At 29.6% G+C, this 6,354-nt stretch overlaps 1 long non-coding RNA gene across 1 annotated transcript; it reads right to left on the reverse strand.

Moving 5' to 3' along the window:
* Positions 1-642: 642 nt before the first annotated feature.
* LOC123259666 lies at positions 643-3,869 on the reverse strand. Its single transcript, XR_006508296.1, has 3 exons — positions 3,832-3,869; positions 1,061-1,360; positions 643-973 (listed from the first exon to the last, which is right to left on the reverse strand). It is a non-coding gene; the product is annotated as an uncharacterized LOC123259666 (long non-coding RNA).
* Between the last annotated feature and the right edge of the window lie 2,485 nt (positions 3,870-6,354).

Genomic DNA, 6,354 nt, shown 5'->3' on the forward strand with positions numbered 1-6,354 from the left:
TAGATATATAATCGTGTTGTATGATTTATCTCTGACGTTATTATTACGGCAACGAAATGAAATCCACCAACATTAACACTAACTTTTATAGCCGCTACTTGGTATTTAATTGATTATTATCTATTATTACGTGTATAAATAAAAAATTCTATGAATATTCAATGAATTCAATAAATTAAAAATGATATCACAGCCATAAATATGTAGTATATATATTTACTATGTAATTTTTAAATTCATTCGTAGAAAATTTAATCGCTATCATTAGTGAGATAATAACGTCATTTGTAATTATACATTTTCAGAAAATATTAACTACTGATAAAATTACTTTTATGTAAATGAAAAAAAAATCTACCTCAAGTTATTTTAAATAATTTATTTATTAAAAAAAAATAAAATATAAATAGAGTCATATTTAAAGTCCAAATAAACCTGAATTATTAATAAATATGTTAAATCATAGTATTTTAAAAATTAATTTGTCATATTTTTTATTGACAATTTACTTGGCTACCGGTTTTTAAGCCCAATAAAATAAAATAAATGATTATTTTTATTTATTACACTAAAATAAATAAAAATATTATTTATAGTTGTAAATGAAGCAAAAAGTAAAATTAAAAAAAAAAAAACAAAAAAAAAAGTCGAAAGTGTTTTTTATTATCATTTATATTGACAAAAGCCAATCTTGTTCACCAATATATTTATACTGACACAATATGTGAACCTTTCGATTTTCGATGCAGCGTAACAGCACCAGCCCCCTGTATATTATTTTTCTCGGGACTAAATATCATTCTCAGAAGGCGGGAACGGGCACGAGACATCGTCACGGCAAAATCCGGTTAAATAAGGCGTGGTCCGTGAAACGTTTCGTCGGAATCGACGCTATCATATCTTGACGAGGTTGCTTCGTGAGTTACATACCATTTCTATTCACTCTTTGAACAGCTGAACGGTGTACTTTTACCTGTAAGTAAAAATAAATGAGAAATCAATGATAATCGTAAACCTCAGAACAAGATATAGTATACTATAGATGTATGTAGACACTTACTTTTATTGTATTACGTACTCCAATCCCGATTCCGTCGGAGCATATTCTACGTATGTACACAAATTGTGAGTCACTGCTATGCCAAACCACTCAGCTCAGTGTTTCTGATAAGTCGTTACCGATATCAGCTGTAACGAGTTTTCGTTAACTGCGGCTTACTTGAAAGATGGGTCGGAGCAAAGCTGAGTGGGAAGTTATCACTTGGCTTTTATGTTTATTTATAAGCTTACAGGACATCTTCAGATATTCCAAAGAATGTGAAACCGATTTTGTTGACTTTAAAAAAAATCAAAGCTTATCCTTTGAATGAAAAAAAAAAATTTCAATTAAATCGTTAACGAATTAGCTTATTTAGTCTATTTTGAAGTGTGTAAGTTTGCAAAAATTTTTATTGATTAAAATTAATTGTTTAAATCTAATACATGGTAGAAAAGACTACTATACAAAAATTAATAATCGTTTTTAATAAATTTGATAGAAATCTAACTATTGTAATGGTCTGAATGTCAGAACTTATGAAAAGTTCATCTATTTTCCGTCTCGTCGAATAATTAGGTAAAAAAATATAAAAGTTGATAGATGTAGGGGAAGGGGGGGGGGCAAAATAGGCCCCTAGAGGCAAAATGGGCCCCCTAAAATTTTCAATATCCAAAAATATTTGGGGGCAAAATGGGCCTCCAACACTTTCAACTCTCGAAGTGTTTGAGAGGTATAATAGGCCGATTAGACTTTAAAAACCAAAGAATATTTTTCAGTTAAACGTGTTCTAGAATTTTTGAATTATAGAAAAAATTATATAGGTAAAGTACGAACTAGGTCACGATTTAAATAACAGCATTATTTACTATACAGTCAACGCTCTCTGTATTTGACTCGCCCGTACAGGACCATTCTCTGTATTTGACTCGTCCTTGTCCATAAGTAAGAGCTGTGTAAAATCGTCAAATACAGAGGAAGAATGTGGTCAAATACAGAGAGCGGTCAAATACAGAGAGGTCCAATACAGAGAGCGTCGACTGTATTTTTTGTTAAAAAACTATTTATTTTACAGAAGCTTCCCTGACTATTTTTGCGATGGTGTGTGTGTGTGTGTGTGTGTGTGTGTGTGTGTGTGTGTGTGTGTGTGTGTGTGTGTGTGTGTGTGTATGAACGTAAACCTCTCATAACTTTTAAACGGCTCGACCGATTCAAACGGGATTGACAGCAATCGAAAGAGTTTCTTTGCCCCTAAATATTTTATAATATTTAAGGTAATTCGGGCCAATAGATTTTGAGTAATCTCAAAAATAAAATTTTCCGAAAATTTTTTTTTTTTTAATAAATTTTAATCTGCTGAATCAATCGTTTTCAAAAACTAATCAGCTCTTAAGCTTAAAAAACTGCGTTGATTGGCGTCAACGCGATCAAAATCGGTCGATTCGTTTGTGAGGTATCGTGAACAAAATATCAGGGAAAAAGTGTTTTTTTTTTTTCTTACATAACTCCGACACTTATTCCTGGATCATTTTTGACTCAACAAGATGATTTTTAGAGCTTAAAAAATCACTTCAATCGCTGCCAATAACGTCAAAATCGGTTGAATGGTTCAAGAGATATTTAATTTTAAAAAATTAAAAAAAGTATTTTTTTATTACATCTTTGAAATTTCACGTTCGATTGTTTGGTTAGTGATAAATAATCTTTTTGTTCTAGAAAGACTGCATAGAATACCTTTAATTTTTTTTAAATCAGTTAATTCATTTGTGAAATATCGTCAAAAAAATTCTAAAAAATTGTTTTTTTTTGTGATACATTTTTATTGGCTTCACCAATCGATTCGAAAAACTGATCGGTTTTTAAGCTTAGAAACCCGCGTTGATCGCCGTTAACGCTACTGAAATTGGTTGATTAGTTTGAAAGATACCGTTGTCGAAATAATTCAAAAAACGCGTTTTTTTTTAAATTACTCCGACATTTTTTACCTGATTTATTATTGCTTTTAGCGTGAAATGTGGAGCGCTTAGGTATGGAGTTAGCGGGAAGTTGCAGGGATGGCTTTTAGGGTCTATTGTTATCCTAATTTTTTATACTGAATACATAATAAAAAAATTCAAAATATAAAACAAGTAAGAAACATATTGAGTTTTTTGGGGGGCTCGTTTTACCCCACTTTTCTCAATTTTTTAATTTCGATATACACAAAAAAATTAATACCATAAACTCAGTAAAAGGCCAAAAAAAGTAAAACGAACTGAAAAACTCATATTATAAAAATTTTCTGAAGGTTGCCCATTTTGCCCCACATTTTCAATTTTTTATTTTTAATGAACAGAGCAAATTGAGGTCAAATACTTAGCAAGGGACTAAAAAAAAAGTAAAACCAGAGAAAAACACTGAGGATATCAACATTTTTTTCTTAAGGGGCCCATTTTGCCCCCCCCCCTTCCCCTATATAAGGTCAAGTTTGAAAACGAGTCAAATTGTTTAATTAGTTGAAAAACGACAGCAATTGAAAATTTTCAAAAGTTGCAAAAAATGATACTTTTGTAGATTTTTCTTAAAATAACTTTCGAATGCAATAACTTATCAAATTGATATAAATTATATCTGAAAGTTTTTTGAATAAGCTTTAATTTTTATACATTTCAATTCTTTTAGACCGAAAACTACATATACATATCTTTGACTATTTGTTAAAATTTTACTATTGTATTTGTTTTAACAATTTTACAAGTTTTTTCAATCAAAATACACATTTAATCTATCATATTAGCTGATAAGCAATCACTTACTTCTGCACAAAAATTTACGTATTTTATTTATTTATAAAAAATTATCAAATGTAACAGGAATAATTTTCAAAAGATCTGTAGATTAATTGAAAATGTTCTCTCTAAAGCTGAATTAGTAAAAAATAACTGATTGATAGTCAGTCAATAGTTACTTTTTAGAAACATCCAAAGTATCCTACTAGTAATTAATAGTTTTCAACTTTTTAAATTGTTGAAAATAGTGATATTTTTAATTAGTAGATTTTTCACTAATTGAAATGTTAAATTCAACAAATAAAAATGTTATTTTTCTACTGATTCTGTGGTGAACTTAGATCTTCTAACTTTTTAAATTAGTAAAAAATATTAACTAATTTGAAAGTATAGTCCGTAGACTTACTAAATTTTTAGTAAATTGATTTTAAAATTGCTGATTTTTATGTAGTTATCGTACTTGATATTTCAATATGTAAAAATTTTTCAATTGGATTTTTTTCTGTAACTATTTGTAGTGAGAGACTTAAAGGGCATAAAATTTGTAAATTATAATCTTTATGGTTATCCAAGTTTTTAATTTTACAAGAATAAAGACCTCTTTGAGGTGTGCAGAAAATAAATTTGATTAATTGCAAAAATTTCAGAGAAAAATCATTAAACACAAGGAGATGCAGTGAAACAGATATACTTTATTACTTGAACTAGTGACACCAATAAAAAGAGGTTAAGCTATATAAAAATATTTCCTGTTAGCTTCTATCACATTTGCACTTGTGACCGAGCGATAAAAGTTAATTTATAACAAAACAACTTCTTGTTTTATTTGTTCGTAAATCGGTAATTTGACTAGCTCGGTTCGTCGAAGTGTCATAAGTAAAGCTTCTATAGAAAGTAAACGCATATTAAATTCTGGTAATATATAATGTGTATGATTGTGTACTTAGACCTGGATGACCTGCCGATACATAACAAGTTTAAACGAGTCTTAAATTCCAGAGTTTGGTTTGGTTGGCTTTGACTCACATTGGTGTGTAATATCGTCATCAAGAGGTCGCCGGTTACCTTTTTAGACTAGTCTTTTGATCCTTTTTATTTGTATTATATTATAAACTATTTCTTCTATATCAAAGTGAAATTAAAAAAAGATAGAAATAAAAGTAAAAAATTTAAGTCGAGGATCGTCTCTTATTCCCACTTGCTCGCATGACTCAATCGACTCGACTTAGTCTACTAACGTGATGTAGAGGGAATATAAGACCCGAGATTCCAGGTAGTGCACCCGCTGAATCTTCGCGTAGCTATTTATGGATCGCTCTTCTTAGAAGAACGTAACACACTCTCTCTAATGTATATAGGATATATGAAATGACAGAATCACCAAAATTATATCTGCTATCTCGAAAATTTTTTTTAATGAGATAATCTAGATGAAAATTTACGTCTAAATATCCGTCATTTTGATTTCAGGAAAAAAATTATAAGATATCTTCTTTATATAAATCCTATAATTTTTATGGTATGTCAAATTCTCTCGGCAAGGTTTTTTTTTTTTTTTTTTTTTATAAGTATAGCCTTGTGGTTATCTAATAGAGTAGTGAAAAAATCACAATTTTGCGTCTTGGACATCGTCTAATCATACTACAGGATGTAGCGTCGATTGAAATCGCAGAAAAGCCAAAAGACCGCCTACGATTTCCTTGTAAACAATCAGACGTCTCAGGTTGCCGCGATTGCTCGATTGCTCGAATATATATAAGTATAAAGTGTTATTGTCTCCCATCCCTCATACTTTTATACTTTGACTTACCTATACTTTGTCTCCTGGACGATTAAGTTCCACTCTATCTTTCGTTCTCATTCTTGTGGGCTCTTGGAGGTATTAACTTAAATCTTTGGACCAACTGATCATGATAATGATGTCTTAGAAATATTTTTGTCATTTTTATCCGTCTCGACGAAACCTTTAATTCACTAATGGCTTCAATTGTCGCGAATGCCTTGATATAAATGATGAGTTTATCATTCATAGAAAAAAATGAACCAGTGTTATTTTAAAGCCACAAAGGATGACCATTAGCAGCACTTTTTCAGTGATTCATGAGTTTAAGTATAAAGAATTTCTCGGAGCAGTGTTTTTGAATGGATTTTTATCAATATCGAGATATCAGCCATTGATCATGTCCATATTAACTTAAAGATAATATTCGTTTATCTTTACGAAAAATTCTTTCAGTTCGACGTAATGATGTGGCGATAAAAATTACATATTTTTTTTTAATAATTCAGCAATCAAGTTCTGCATAAATAAAATGGTCAGATCAATTTTTTTTAAATTGTTTGAACAACTAAACAATCGGAAAACTGTATATTAGTTAAAGAATGTTCAAAAAATCTTAAGTAATAATTTTGTTAAGGGTTTAGTCAATGAAGATTTAACAAAAATTCCTATAAGTAGAATCCAATTCTGTTTTTTTTTTTTTTTTAGATTTTTTATTTCTTTTTTACACACAAGCACGTCCTGTTCTGATTAAACAAAACAATTATAGA

This window comes from Cotesia glomerata, linkage group LG2, assembly GCF_020080835.1.
Source record: "Cotesia glomerata isolate CgM1 linkage group LG2, MPM_Cglom_v2.3, whole genome shotgun sequence".
Taxonomy (NCBI): Eukaryota; Metazoa; Arthropoda; class Insecta; order Hymenoptera; family Braconidae; genus Cotesia; species Cotesia glomerata.